Source organism: Callorhinchus milii, unplaced genomic scaffold, assembly GCF_018977255.1.
Source record: "Callorhinchus milii isolate IMCB2004 unplaced genomic scaffold, IMCB_Cmil_1.0 Scaffold4, whole genome shotgun sequence".
In the NCBI taxonomy this organism is placed as follows: Eukaryota; Metazoa; Chordata; class Chondrichthyes; order Chimaeriformes; family Callorhinchidae; genus Callorhinchus; species Callorhinchus milii.
The window spans coordinates 45,288,882-45,304,981 of record NW_024704745.1 but is presented as its reverse complement, the minus strand read 5'-3'; the positions used below and the strand labels follow the sequence as shown (position 1 = coordinate 45,304,981).

Sequence of the window (16,100 nt, the reverse complement as noted above, 5' to 3'; positions counted from 1 at the left end):
CCATTTAGTTTCCAAGTCCCCTGCCTCTTAGCTGTCCAAAATGGGATGCTGGTACAAATAATGTCCCATATGTGACCCCCACCCACCCGCTCGAGTCATGAAGGCTAAATGTAGTTAGCTTTCTCAGACCAAAACAGATTCGCCAAAACAGATTTACTTTCATTTTTACCGATAAACAAATTGATTACAATACAATGCCAGAGTTAATAGAGATAAGCATAAGAATAGAAAATAAAAGGAAACCTCACAACTGGGTTGCCTAACTTCATTTTTTTAAAAAAACGCTTAATACTTTAGTAGAAGTTGTAGCATACAAAAACAGTTCCACCCCCCTGCCCCCACCGCCCCACTCGTCGCTAGATGTTTTGTCAAGTCAAATGGAGTTCTCTGAACTAGAACCTGTTTCTTATTCCCTATTCATAACATCTCTCTCTGAATAGACATTCTTTCAGTCACTATGATAGACTTGGTTCTTGCATAATCCATAGGATCCTTCGTCGGAACAGAATATAATATTGACAATTTTGAGAGATATAGTCTCTCTCAGGTATTCCTGTTTAAATTGAACTCTGCAGCCTCTAATGTGTAAATTGATTTCTACTCTCCATTCTGTCCCCCGACTGTCTCCTGACACTCTATTTTTAATATTGTGATCCTTCAGTTATGATATTAATGATATTAATCCCTTCCAGAACCTATCAAAGACTTTCTGAAAGATCTTTCACATACACTGTATTTTCCTCAATTTTGCTGTTATTCCCTCAAAAAAATTCAATTGGATTAATCAAACATAATCTGGTTTTCATGAATTCAAACTGATACATTTTCCATGCCTGTAATGCAGGAATGGAGCAGTTCCACAGCATTTGAAGGAGCTGACAGGCTACATTTCTAAAGCATCAAAAAGAAATAGGAAATTAGTATTATCCAACGTCATGTATAAATGTGTCCTACTACTACACTCTCTGGATCAGGAATAAAACATGTACAAGTTATTTGTGGCAATCTAGTATTAAAAACATGGCAATGTTGAACCAACAAGAGTGCACTTAGCTGCACTAGCTGTATTGCTTTCAAATTGGCATGGATTTACATACAACAGCAATAACATCTTGCACTTATACTGATCTTGTCACATAGGATAAATGTCACCAAATGCTTCACAAATATGTTGCGTCTCGCTACACTCGATGCATTCACTCTTCTCCACAGCACCCTCTCCACCACACTCGACGTCCTTGCCCCTCTTACCTCCCGAACTGCCTCCTATTGTCCAGCGTCTTGGGACTTCCTCCCGACGTGAATAAAACGTTATTCCCCTCCTCCCGCTCTATCAATGAAATCTTGTTGTTGTTGTTGTATTCCCGATCCTCACCCTGGTTCATCAGCCACCTCCGCTCGCTTAAGGGCCAGATGCAGTCTGCCGAACGCACTTGGCTCAAATCCGGCCTAATGGTCCACCGCCACATCTGGCTGGACCTCATCAAAATCTACCGCTCCGCTCTCGCCTCGGCCAAATCGTCCTTCTATTCCAGGTTAATCTTGGAGGCGAAGGGCAACCCCAGGCTCCTGTTCTCCATCACTAACCGGCTCCTCCGCCCTCCCCACCATGCCTCGCAGTTTCTTTCCTCTGACTCTCACAGTGAGAAAATGCTGGACTTCCTCGAGTCCAAAATCGAGGGAATCCGCTCAGCTGCCACTGCCCTCCCAACTTTCAACTCCTCCCTACCCCCACCCCACACAAGTACCCATCCAACAATTACCCATCCCTCCTTCCACACCTTTGAACCTGTCACCCCCTCCTCTGTCTTCAACACCATAACCTCCATGAAGCCCACCACCTGTTCCCTGGACCCCATCCCCACCCTTCTCCTTAAATCCCAGCTCTACCTCCTTGCCCCACTACTCGCCAACATCATTAACTTCTCCCTGTCATCTGGTACTGTTCTTTCCCTCCTCAAAACAGCCACTGTCACCCCCACCTTGAAGAAAACTTTCCTTGACTCATCACAGCTATCTAGCTACCGGCCCATCTCAAATCTCCCTTTCCTATCCAAGGTCCTTAAGAGAGCTGTTGCCTCCCAGCTTCACTCTTTCCTCTCCTCCCACTCCCTCCATGAAACTCTCCAATCGGGTTTCCATGCTGCCACAGCACGGAAACTGCTCTGCTCAAGGTCACAAATCACTTCCTGACCATGTGTGATCAGGCCTCCCTCTGCCTCCTCATCCTCCTCGACCTCTCCACCGCTCGATTACCTCCTCGTCAGCCTTCCCAACTCTTCCCTTCACAAGCTGCAGATCATCCAAAACTGCAGCTCCTGTACTCTCATGCACCAGGCTCCGCGACCCCATCACTCCCACCCTCACCGACTCCACTGGCTTCCCATCCCCCAGAGGATCGAGTTCAAGATCTTCGTCCTCACTTTCAAGACCATCCATGGCCTTGCCCCCTCCTATCTCTCTGATCTATGATCTCCCTATCTCCCTATCAACCTGCCTGCCTCTTCCGTCTGCTCCATGTCTCCCGCCCAACCCGCCCTATCATCGGTGGCCGGGCTTTCAGCCTCTCTGTCCCCACACTCTGGAATTCCATTCCACAGTCCCTTTGCCTCGCTTCCTCCCTTGCCTCCTTCAAGGCCGGTCTCAAGACCCTTCTCTTCGATCGTGCCTTTGGTCGCCCTCCCACCTCTCTGCCTTCCCTCCCCCATGCTCGGGCCCTGACACCTGACTGTTCAGCGCTTTGAGACATCCTCCCGACATGAAAGGCGCTCTACAAATGTAATTTTATTGTTGTTATTGTTGTCAGAGAGGAAAAGGAATTTAAGGGTGTTAAGCAAAAAAGCAGTCAAAAACCTGTTTTTTAAAATGATGAGAGGGAAAAACATAAAGGGATTTTGTGAGAGTCCAAGAATGTTAGGAAATGGCAGCTGAAGGCTCAACCGTCAGTGAGAATGAGTTAAAAATGAGCAGTAATAATAATCCTTACCCTTGCTCGCTCTTAAATGTTAAACGGCACTCATTTGGCAATCTGAATTAAAGTAGCTGCTGGGGCTAAGTTCTTGCAAACAGTGAAATCCTCATCATGATGCACACAAATGAATTCAGCAACTATAAAGCACATTATATCATACAATTACAGCTATTGGCCTCTGCTGCTGCTTGATTTGCTCTTCAGGTCCCTGAACATTTGAGACCGTTTCTCAGACACAGTGTTACTATATTTTAGTTTATTTAGTTTATATAGTTTTCATCAAAACACTACACTCCATCACCTACAGCACACAAAACATACCATTGTACATTTATGAAAATGTCAAATCTTTACTGGAAAATCTGTTGTTCTGATGAGATCAGTAACCTTTATTGCTCACAATTGTACTATTCTCAAAGACTCTCGGTTGAAAGCCACATTATCCTTCTTGAAGTTAATTCTCATCACAAATGATTTAGCATACATGCCCAATTATTTCCTTCCATTGAAGACATGTCTGCATTACTGCAGATTACTTTGATCCCTTTTGGAAAAGAAAAAATGAAAATGAATGGTTTTGATGTGCACTTTATGTATTGCTTAGAAATTCTGGATGCATGGAAATATCACAAGAGAGTTGCAAATGAAGAAGATCCTTCAGCCCATTTGATCTCATCTTTTCAAAATACCAACTTCACAGTCTTCCCATTATAACATTAAGCTGTTTCTTAAATGAATTCAATGTCCTGGTTTGATCAATTCCTACTGTTCATTACCCCGGCATCTGTCCTAACCTTCATAATCCCACGTCAAACCATCTAATCTCGCTGCCTTGGAATATATGAAAGTTCTCGTTCAGATTTAGTTTATCTGTTAAGTGTCTTGTACGTCTCTATAAAGCTCTCCTCTGAAACAGTCTATTGAACCGATAGTGCCAGCACTCATTTGTCATACTTCATCCCACTAACAATGGAGATGCATTGCACTGTGTCGAGACCCTAAGCAGCACTTTTATTTTGCAGTGACCTGATCTATTTGCAGTAATCTAGGCGCTGCTTGACCACAACACTATGCAATTTCAGCATAATTTTTATGGATTTGAATAAGATGATTGAGAAATCAGACAGCATGGGTTGGATTTAAATTGAGGTCCCAGAGGTGAGAGACCAGTGTGATAACTGCAGGTCCAGGTGCCCTAGAGGACCAAGAACCTCAAACAATTACTATATCGTACTCCATTTAAAACCAGAAGTACAAATAGCAACATCATCGCACATATTTTTACAGGGTTGTCATTTCTTGCATTTCTGAGACTTGTAGGCCTGGCATGAAACCCAGCATGTTCCCTTGATCCCTTAGCCCATCTTGGATTATGATTTAAACCGTGCCCTTAGAATGATTTGTGCCCTTAGATTGGAAAATTGTAAATGTCACCTCTTTCTTCAAGAAGGAAGGGAGGGAGCAACCAGGAAACAACAGAACTGTCCGTTTAATGTCAGTTGTAGAGAAAATACTGGTATCCATCATCAGGTACAGTGACTGAACACTTGGACAGGTATGAGCTAGTCAAATGGGTTTGTGAAGGGTAGGTCGTGTCTGACTAACCTAGTTGAATTTTTTGAGGAGGCACTAAAATGGTGGATAAGAGAGTGTCTATGGATGTCGTTTATTTGGACTTTCAGAAGGCATTTGATAAGGTTCCACACAAAAGATTACAACAGCAAAAGAATGAAGTCAGAGGTAACCTTGTGATGTGGCTTGGTAATTGGTTGGGAGGCAGGAAACAGAGAGTAGGGATAAAGGGAACATTCGCTGATTGGCGAGATGTGACAAGTGGTGTCCCCCAGGGGTCTGTACCGGGACCCAGCCATTTGCCATCTATATATATATATATATATAAAAATGACTTGGATGAAGGAATAGAAAGTTTTATATCCAAGTTTGCAGATGACACTAAGCTAGGAGGCTCAGTAAATTGCGCAGATGAAAGTAAAAAGATACAATGGGACTTAGACAGATGAAGTGAGTGGGTAAAGCTGTGGCAGATGGAGTTCAATGTAGGGAAGCGTGAGGTCATCCACTATGGACCGAAAAAAGATAAAGCAGAATATTTTCTTAATGGGGAGAGAACAAGAACTGTGGAGGAGGAAGGGATTTGGGTGTCCATATCCACAAATCACTAAAAACTAGTTCCCAGGTGCAAAAAGTAATCAAAAAGGCGAATGGAATGTTGGCCTTTATCTCAAGGGACCTGGAAAGGGGAATAAATGATGCTTCAGCTGTATAGTGCATTAGTCAGACCCCATCTGGAGTACTACGTTCAGTTTTGGGCACCACACCTCAGGAAAGATATATTGGCCCTGGAGGGGGTGCAGCGCAGGTTCACCAGAATGTTACGAGGCCTAAAAGGGTTAAGTTACAAGGAAAGGCTGCGTAAACTTGGATTGTATTCCCTTGAGGTTAGAAGGTTGAGGGGTGATTTGATTGAGGTAATTAAGATGATAAAGGGATTTGATAGTGTAGATACAGGGAAGGTATTTCCTCTGGTGGGGGAATCTAAAACAAGGGACCTAGTCTTAAAATCAGAACCAGGCCATTTAAGAGTGAAATCAGAAAGCATCTTTTCACTCAAAGGGTGGTAGAAATTTGTAATTCTCTCCCCAAAAAGCCGTGGATGCTGGATCCATCCACACCTTCAAGAGTGAGGTTGATAGATTTTTGGTAGGTCAGGGTATTGAGGGATATGGGAAGAAAGTGGGAAATTGGAATTGAAAGGATTAGTTGAGGTACAGATCAGCCATGATCTAATTAAATGGCGGTATAGGCTCGAAGGGCTGAACAGCCTACTCCTGTTCCTATGTTCCTATTATACAATGTAACCTTCTCATCCCCAAGTCAACACAGCTAACATCTTCCTTTCTTTAAACAGTATCCTGATCTCTGTTTGTTGCTGCCTTACACCATTTGGATATAGTGAATTAGCCAATTATCACCCCTGGTTTTTCTCTCTTGTCCCCTTGGAATGTTCATTTACTTATATTTACTGCCAATTTGTTGTGTATTGCATATGTTCATCACAGGTGACACCATCATACGTGGCTTGGGCTAAAGAGGGCTCAACCACGCCTCCGCCTCCCACCCACCGTCCAATTTCTTGACAGCTCACCTCTTTAAGGGAAGCTGGGATGGGAAACAGTAAGGTTTTTACAGTACAGTTTTACAAAGAAGCAATTTCTTGGAACTAGGCCCATTTGAAAATTACTTAAAAGTTAGTTTTTGTTAAAGATAGGAGTAGGGTTTGCAACAAATGTCTCTTTGAATTAATTTCATGGCACTTAACCCTACATCTGTTACCTCCTTCCTAGCTTAGGAAGGATCTGGATAGGCTTGATTTCATATGGTCAATGTTATTCACTACAATCCCCATAGAATTCAACCAAATCACTGTGCCAGGGTGCCACAAAGAAACTTACAATTTTCTTTTTTCGCATAATGTTGGCACCAACAGCAGTCACACTGGGTTAAAGAGAGGCCACTGTTACCCAATAAAACATAAATAGGATGCTAGAATGTACAAACACAGAACATGCTTTGTTAATGGTGCTGGCCCTGCAAATTTATGTGGATTGTACAATGGATTAATTGATCACATTAGCAAGAAGTTTATATATGTACAAACAGAGGCCCTATATTTATCAGTACATCGTCATGTTACTATTTCAGTTGGTAATTGTCCATTTGCTTTTCTGAATCAGTTGGCTTTCTTCCCTTTCTTTCAATAATTTCTTGAAATAAAGATTGGCACAAAAGCAAACCAGAGATTTGCAGGAGGTCACTCGTTGAGGAGAGTCAACGTTGAAACAGCAATCTGTTATTTAGCAGGAAGTTAATTGGAAAACCAATTGATTAAATGGTGACATTTTCAAAACAAATCTTTGTACATTTGCCAGTCGGCCAGGCACAACATAAGAACATTAGAATATAAGAAATGCTAGACGATAAAAAGACGAAGGTCCATCGAATTCGCTTTCCACCTTTCTGGCAGTCGCATATACATATGTCACTAAGTACTATACTCCATAATGTTATTTCCTAAAAGAAAACTATCTAATCTGTGTTTGATGGAATCAATATTTCCTGCTTCAACCATCTCCCAAGGGAGCCTGTTTCACAGCATCTATACTATAAGCCACTCCTTGGTCTATTCCAGTGGGGACCGCCACAGAATACTGCAAGTTTCCAACAGCCTACTGAGCGAAAAACAAGGATTTCAAAATACAACAGTGAAACAACATTTGAATATCAGTAGAAAATAATTGAACAACAAAAGTTTGAATTTGTATAGTGTCTTTCACGTCAGGAGGATGTCCTAAGGCCGAACAGGGTGTTTGGATCAGGGGGGTGGAAGACAGGGAGGGTAGGGGTAGGAGGGTGGCCGAAGGTGCGATTGAAAACTATGGTCTTGAGACATGTCTTGAAGGATGCAAGGGAGGGAACCAGGCGAAGGTACCATGGGATGGAGTTCCAAAGAGTGGGGGCAGGGAGGCTGAAGGCCCGATGGCCGATAGTGGGGCGGTGGATTGCAGCAGCCCACAGCCTGCTGAGCAGAAGGAGCAGACAGGTTGATATGGGGTTAGCAGGTCACAGAGGTAGGATGGAGCAAGGCCGTGGAGGGCCTTGAAATTGAGGATGAAGATTTTGAACTCTATCCTCTGGGGGATGGTGAGACAGTAGAGCTGGGCAAGGATGGGGCTGATGGGGTCACACACAGAGCCTGGTGCGTGAGAGGACACAAGCTGTAGAAGTCCGGACGATCTGCAGCTTTTAAAGTAAAGATTTGAGAAGGCCAACACGTAGGGACTTGGCGTAGTTGAGTCTGGATGTGATAAACGTGTGGATGAGGGTTTCAACGGCCTGAGGGGAGAGGCAATGGCAGAACCGGGCGATGTTGCGGAGGTGGGGAAAGGCAGAGTGGGTCATGGCATGGATGTTCCCTTTTTTTCAGGGAATACATTCCGCTGCACAGTACTCAATTTGATAAGGTCAGGTTTTGCATTCCATTACCGGATCAAGTTAAAAGGCTAAATGCTGAGTAGTAACTGACAAGGTTGAACATTTTGTGGCCAAAATGCTATTCATTTCTCAAGTGCAGGAAATGCAACTAATGCAATATTTTACAAGTAGCTATGGTAAGCCATAATATGAAGTATAGTACCATGCTCATACTCTGTTGAATAAACAATAAAAAAAATTCCAAGAGTGGGTTGCAAAATAGTTTACATTCTTTTATATAATGTTAATTACAGAGACAAAGACAAAGTGCCTGGGTAGAGCAAAAGTTTGCTATTTTAACAAGGGTGCCTTATGATCCAAGCTTATGGGCAGCTTCTGAATATAAAAATGTCTGACTTTCATGTCAACAGATGGCTCCCGTCACTTCCTATGCATTGCACATACACAGGAAGCACCACTAATCTGCCTGCCCACTTGCTGCACATACATTCTGCAGAGAAGTACCAAAGACAACTTGCTCTCCCGGAACACAATCATTTTTTCATATTCCATTTTAACAAACAAAGTATCAGGTTGCTGACATATTAGACCAGACAACTACAGCAAAAGTGAATGTTTTGTTACTTTTTTAAAATTGCTCCTTATTGTCAAAAGGTTTCACATATGTAATTATCATCAAGTGTCAAAACAGTTTTCGAAGGCAAACATGACAGCCATTTGCACCAGCAAAGTCCCACAAACACCCATGGATCATAATAATAATAATCCTTGCATTGATGTAGCGCCTAATCATGTCTTTGAGAACTCTCAAAGTGCTTGACAGACTATACTGTGAAGTGAATTGACTGTATATTTTGTGGCAGTCAATTGCGCACAGCAGTGTCACACAAACAGTCATGGACTGTTTATTTTTTAAGCGTTATTAATGATAAACTGGTCTGAAGGATTGCTGACCAGGACTCACTCTTTCCAAAGAATTGATGGGAATTTCCAAAGCTATTTTCAGTCTGAAACTTAGGCTGTAATTTCCTTATTCCTGGTGATTTGAATCAATGGACTTGATACATAATGCCCATTTAAAGTGTTTGAACACCAAAGGTTAATCATTGCAAAACAATTATCTCCTTAAATTAATTTGTTTCCCTCCTATGGCTAATACAGGGAATGTTTTCATTTGGTGACTTTTGTGCTTTTTGTTATAAGGAATAATAGTGTGAGAAAAAATGTGCAATTTAGAAAGACAGGTTGTGGTGGCACAAACACAGTGAGCTAAATGACTCTCTTCTGCGCAGAAAATATCTATGAATGAAACAGAAAAATGCCCCATTTCAGAACGAGCAGCAGCATTAAAAACTCCATTTAGTATATTATCGACAACTCAACAGCCTGGCTGAGGTGATGACACTTTCACCTCCAAGTCAAAACATTTTGGATAAAAGTCCCATGTCGGGACTTTGAACTTTGTCTTGGCTGACGTTTCAATATTGTGTTGAGGGAGTTCTGCATTGTTGGAGGCGCCGCAATTCAGATGAGATGCTAAATCTAGGTTCTGCCTGCCTATATACATTAGAATATACAGTACAGAAACAGGCCATTTGGCCCAAATGATCTATGCCGGTGTTTGTGCTCCATATGAGCCTCCTCCTGTCCTTCCTCAACTAAGCCTTCGAGCATAACCTTCTATTCCTTTCTCCCTCATGTACCTATCTAGCTTCCCCTTAAAAACATTTATACGATTTGCTTCAACAACAATATAGTTGGAAGTTAAAGATCCCATGCTACTAATTGAAAAGAGAGGGAGTTTCTCCCAGTGTCCGAGCCTATAATCCCCCAGATAAAATTGGTCATGTCTGTCTGTGGGACACAACTGTGCACAAATTGGCATTTGCCTACACTTTACTGTAAGATCCTGTAAAGTGGTTTATGTTGCAACAATCATGTGGTAAGGCGCTTTACCAAATGCAAGAATTAATACATTTTGCACTAAAATCAGTCTTTTCATCTATAAATTCCTCAAGTTTTTAACATTTCCTTTCCCCTAATAATTTATTACCAGAGGCATATGAATACTGCAGTAGGTAAGCACCCAAAACTGCCCGTCTATTCCTGCCCCTTTGAACACATACCAATGGACACACTTGACTGAAATATCCGTTGTATACTCTTGAGAATATGAATCAAATCACAATTCAAGTCACTGCACTTGGTTCAGTACAACAATTCAAAGGGAGTCTTGCTTCCTTTTCCACTAGATTATTAAGGAAATATAAAAGTAACATGCAGCAAAGTATTTGACATCTATGAAAGTTAACCCTCATTATAAAGAGAATAATGCATGATAAATGAAGTTAGCTATCGATTTGGGGAGGAAGATTCGTTTTTAACTGTGATGTTGGTGAGTCATATAGTCTTTCGCTATAACTTAGCAAAAAAAATCAATATCCCGATTCTTATAAGATAGTTTGCCCTTGCCAGGAGACATCCTATCCAACAGCCTAAGTACTGATTAATCTCATTCCATTCAAAGATGTCAGACTGAATTATCAGGCAAGCGTGAAACTTGTTGAAACAAGCACATTAATGAGCAATAAACGCCTTATCTGAAGATTTACATCAAGTTCAAGCACTCAAATAATATATAGGTAAGCACTTAGCTCAAACTTAGCTCATGAATTTGCCAGCAATGTAATACAATTAACCTTGCCAGCAATGGAGGAAATTATGTGCCTCTCGACATTCTTAAAAGCCTGCAGGTAGTTGCTCACCAGTAGAGAAACATCAGGATGAAGTGTTTGGATTTGACCTCCAATTGCACAAAGATATTACGCAGTAAATATTTATTTTGCAGTAATGTTGAAACCAATTCTAATCATAATGCATTTGATATGGGATATTATCATATTGGTCACTCACTGTGCACATATTGACATCCACGTTCTTCCACTAAATGAATACTAAGTCGCATCACATTATAGAATATCCTGTGAAGATCTTTTCTGGCATCTTGATAATGTGATAAGGCAATAAATCAAATGTAAGGTTTGTTATTATTATATCATGTCATCAAAAAGTCTCAAAATGCTTCACAGGATTTTAATGTGAATTAACTATTTACGTGAATACAAAGACAAATCAACTGTGCCAGCAGCACATATGAAAGAATACATCTCGCGGCATTCCTTGGAGCCTGCAGCTGGTTCCAAAGACTAGCTCAAATCCAGAACCAATGGATTTATTCAGCTTTCAGAGTTACTGAAAGTATCAGAAGCAAATTATGTTCTGTACACACGCAGAGATTTTGATATCATCTCATAGGAATCCCAAATACATCAATATGTTTGTGCATACACCCATGATTTTCACAATTAGACATCGGAGGTGAGAAATGCATCTGAAAATCAGGTACCTTAGATCCCAGCTTCTTTCACTGTTCTTGCTGCGATGACAGCTAGCCATCTGTGCAGGCAATGGACTGTCACTGGGCTTTCTCAGTCTAACGGATTTTGCAATGTCAATTTGAAATTGCTACATGCAGAAGCAATGGTAGATTCTACTCAGGATTGGGTGTGAGCAGACAGGAGTCCTGTAGCTCAGTGGTTAGAGCACTCGCTTTGCAAGCGAGAGACCTGAGTTCAATTCCAGGCAGGGCTAAACCTTGGGCAAGTTTCCTTACTCCACACGCCTAATAATAATCCCTCCTAAACCCAAAACAATAATAAATTGGTAATTTTCAATCTACGACTGTTTGTGGGACATTGCTGTGCGCAATTGGCTGCCGCGTTCGCCCACAAATATACAGTCAATTCACTTTACAGTGTGTTCTGTGAAGCACTTTGGGACATCCTCCCGACGTGAAAAGCGCTATATCAAATGCAAGGATTATTATTATTATTATACAGTCAAAAAAACTGGCCACTTTACACTGCGTTGCTTCCGGAGACAAACAACTTGTGTAAAAGTGTAATTAAGTGTCAACTAAGTAATGTTCACTTACATCTGACCAGCATTAAAATACTGTACATTGCGTAAAATATCCAATTGTAGGAACTCACATTCACTACTAATAAATTGGCCAGATCCAGTAAGAGAAAGTACTGGCAACAAATTTGTTTTAAGAAGTGTCCTTTAGAACAGTCTTTGTTGCTGTGAATTGAGTTGGTGATAGCAACAATTCCCTGGTGTGATTGTGGTGGGCAGTTAATAAAGCATTGGACCCAATGATAACATGCAAAAGATCTACTCCCTCCCACAATGAACATGAACCGCAGTTCATATTAATCTGGTATGAATCCAAGCTGAGGTGAATCGACTTTAGGTATTTCTTAAGGAGCTCAAAATAACTGTTTCATTTGGCCCTTATACTTCGTTACTTCTACCTTTGCTGCATTATTTCTAATGGGTATTTTAAACATGGGCCTGTGCACAAAATTGACACAGATTAGCTATCACAACAATGTCCTTGCCTGAATGCTCCTTTTCAAATTTGTGCTATTCAGCACATGATTTGTTAACAACCGAGTCCACAATTATCTAATTGATTGAGAATGGAACAGTTAAAACTAGTTTAATTGCAGTCCTGAGGTGCTTTTTTTTAAACTGTTTTATCTGATAAGCGAACTTCACAAGAACGATGACCTAATAATTGTCTTCATTCAATTCTTAAGCACATTCCAACAATCTAACTTAAAACAATCATTTCCTCAGTGGTTTCAATTGTTAAGGTATATTAATGCAATCAACCCTGTATTTATTTGTAGCTGTCAGTCAATCTCACGAACACAGTGATGATCACAAGCAGCAGTCTGTACAGCAAGCCTGCATTTATACAGCTAACAGTGAAGCTGCTTTGTTTTTGGCAATATAACATGGAGAGGGAAGGCAATTTTAAACATTCCCAATGCACATTGTGGTAAATAGAGTTGAAAAAACTCTAATACCCAATATTATCATTTTGCAAGATAATAATAATAATAATTCTTACATTTGATATTGCACCGTATGTATCATGTCTTCAAGACTTCTCAAAGTGCTTCACAGAATATAGTGTAAAGTGAATTGACTGTATATTTTGTGGGCGAAACGCGGCAGCCAATTGCGCACAGCAGTGTCCCACAAACAGTCATAGATTGAGTGACCAATTTTTTTTAAAAAGGCATTATTAATCCCGGAAAAGCAATCTGCCAATCAATTAACAACCGGGTTCCTACTCACTGCTAGATAAACAAAGGCGTATGGAGTAAGGAAATTTGCCCAACGTTTCGCCCTGCCGGGAATCAAACCCAGGTCCTCTCACTTTCGAGGCGAGTGCTCTAACCACTAAGCTACAAGATCACAACTTTAAACATTATGAAAAAGTCCCATTAGCATAATGCTAAAAACTGTCCATTTCAGTGGATAGCATGAAAAAACTTTAAAAGAAAGAAGAAACAAGCCATGTGATAGTCACCATTGCCACATTCACATGGTGGCTAGGTTCAGTGTGAAAGGTAGGAATATTAGGATCACACCAAGCACTGAGAAATGCAACAATAAATAATTCTGACATTAGTTTAAATAACTGTGTTAAATTAATAAAACCGTAAATGTTGCTATATAATTGGTGAATATATAACTTTTTTTTAAATAAGCATTTGCTAAAGTGCCCCACAATAGACCTGTGAATAATGTGAGGAAATCCAGCAGAACATTATCTTGTAAATTATTTTATGAATTAGACAGATGATAAAAAAAATGCAAATGATCAGTGGTTGTCACGGTAAATGAAGAGTAATAGGAGGAGGACTTAAATCAGGGCAACAAAGCCGACTACACATTTTGACATGATTGAACCTAATAGTGAAACTAAGGAATGTTTCTCACAAGAAAGAAATTCAAAGAAGAGAAATAGCAAACCTACTTAATAGCGGATCTCATTAAAGAAAAGAAAATATTAAATCGAATCGTAAACAAGAAGCGGGAAAAAAGTAGGGCAATAAGTTTAAAAAAAGCCATTAGATATGAACAGAAATGGTGAAAAGCAAATTTAAGATACGTCAGGAAATGGATCTTTTCAGTTAGAAATATGTGGAATTATAGACTAAACAAAGGGAGATGCCATAGGCAGCTGGTGAAAATGTTATTTTAGGAGGATCGAATTCAGTTAAAGGGTCGGCCCTTTTAAGCCAGACGCAGCCTCCATTCCCGAGTCAAAATGGCTATCCCCGCCCTCCTTGTGGTGCCTCAGATTGGGACTGCTCGAAGGACAGGCCATGGTCCTCCTCAGGGATTAGGACATCCTCTCCAGGCTCCCCTGAAAGAGACGAACTGTAGATAGATTTAAGGGGCTAAGACTCCTCAAACCCTCGGCACACTTGCCGCCTATGCCAGAGACAACAACTTTAGAATTATTCAAAAGTGAACAACTCATTGTTCTGGTGGATTGTTTGCAGGAAAAAGGGAGAAACTCTTACCTTTTTGAATAGCGCAATGGGATCTTTAACATCTACCTGAACATGCAGTCAGGGCCTTGGTTTAATATCTCATCCGAAAGACAGTACCCCCAACAATGCATCACTTCCTTAGCAATGTATTGGAGTGTCAGCCGCCTGGACTGTGAGATCAAAGTTCAAATGTAGGCCTTGAACCAACAACCCTCTGACTCAGATGATACAGTGCTACAATCTGAGCCAAGCTAACATCTACAATGATGCAATGACAGGAGAATGAATGTTCCAATGATAGGATCATCAGCGGGCCAAACGGTTTTTATTAAGCCTTATTTTTTCAGATTTTCAAAACATTAAGTATAAAGGGAATAAATAAGATAGACAATGATATGCATTTTCTGTATAATAAGCATAGGAGTCCCAAGGGCCATGATTATAAAGTAATTACCTTAGTTTATAATCATTGTCTATCACCCCCATCCTCGCCCGGCTCCACTGGCTACCCATCCGCTTCAGGGTAGAGCTCAAAATCCTCATCCTCACATTAAAAGCCCTCCATGGCCTTGCTCCTCTCTAGCTCTGACCTGCTAACTCCATACCGACCTCTCAGTTCCCTCCACTCAGCAGACTCTGGCCGGCTCCATGTCCCCCGACCTGCCCACCTCGCCATCGGTGCTCAGGCCTTCAGCCTTGCTGCCCTAACTCCATCTCACACTGCCTTTGCCTCACCCTCTCCTTTGACTCCTTCAAGGCCTGCCTCAAAACCCTCCTCATCGGTCACCCTCCTATCCCCACCTTCCGTGCCCTCCACCCCTCTTGATTCCAACCATCAGCCTAGGTGAAAATCCTTGACTGTCCAGCTCCTTGGGACATCCTCCTGAATTCAAAGCTGCAAAATCAAATGTTGCTAAAACAGAAGCCGCTGGGAATACTCAGCAGGTCAGGCAGCATCTTTGGAGAAAGAAATGTGTCAACATTTTGGGTCCACAACCCTTCATCAGAACTGGTTTCGGGTCCACGACCGTTTTGACGAAGGGTTGTGGACCCAAAATATTGACTCACTTTCCTTTCTTCATAGATTGTTCCCAGCAACTTCCATTTCAGATTTCCAGTATCTGCAGCATTTTGTGTTTTGTTTGTCTTAATTTAGCTCAAGAAATAACTGCTTCACAAATAGTTGTTAACTTACAGAACAGACTGCCACTTCGCACAATAAATCCTGACTCAGCTGATGTATTAAGGTAAAGACAGATGTCTGATTCAGCAGGGAGTTAAAGGCTGTACGTTTGGATCGAAAGATGATGAACAGTGATCAGCTCAGGTCCTGACAGAGGACTTTGACTAACATTGCGAATGAGAAATGCTGAACAAATTTAATTTCCGTAAGCCCTACATTTTTATTACTGCAGTATTTGGACCCCATTCCAATTTGATTTGGTTAAGTTTCAAAAACAAAGCAAAGATTACTTCACAATTACATAGATTTGCGAGTGTTTCATATTCCTTTTCATACATTTTGGGGTTTAGAAGCTTCGCAATTTTGTGCGTGCGCATGTGTGTGTGTGGCGGGGTGGGTGGGGGAGGCCAGGGATAGGAGGGAAATGGAAATGTCACACGGCACCATTATCATTGAATGATCTCATTCACCACACATCAATAACTAGATAGTGATGAATGAGGCTCATGGGATG

The 16,100-nt window shown here is 41.3% G+C and overlaps 1 non-coding gene across 1 annotated transcript; it reads right to left on the bottom strand.

The window, feature by feature from the left end:
• Positions 1-13,238: 13,238 nt before the first annotated feature.
• Positions 13,239-13,315, bottom strand: trnas-cga. The gene has a single exon. It is a non-coding gene; the product is annotated as a tRNA-Ser (tRNA).
• Between the last annotated feature and the right edge of the window lie 2,785 nt (positions 13,316-16,100).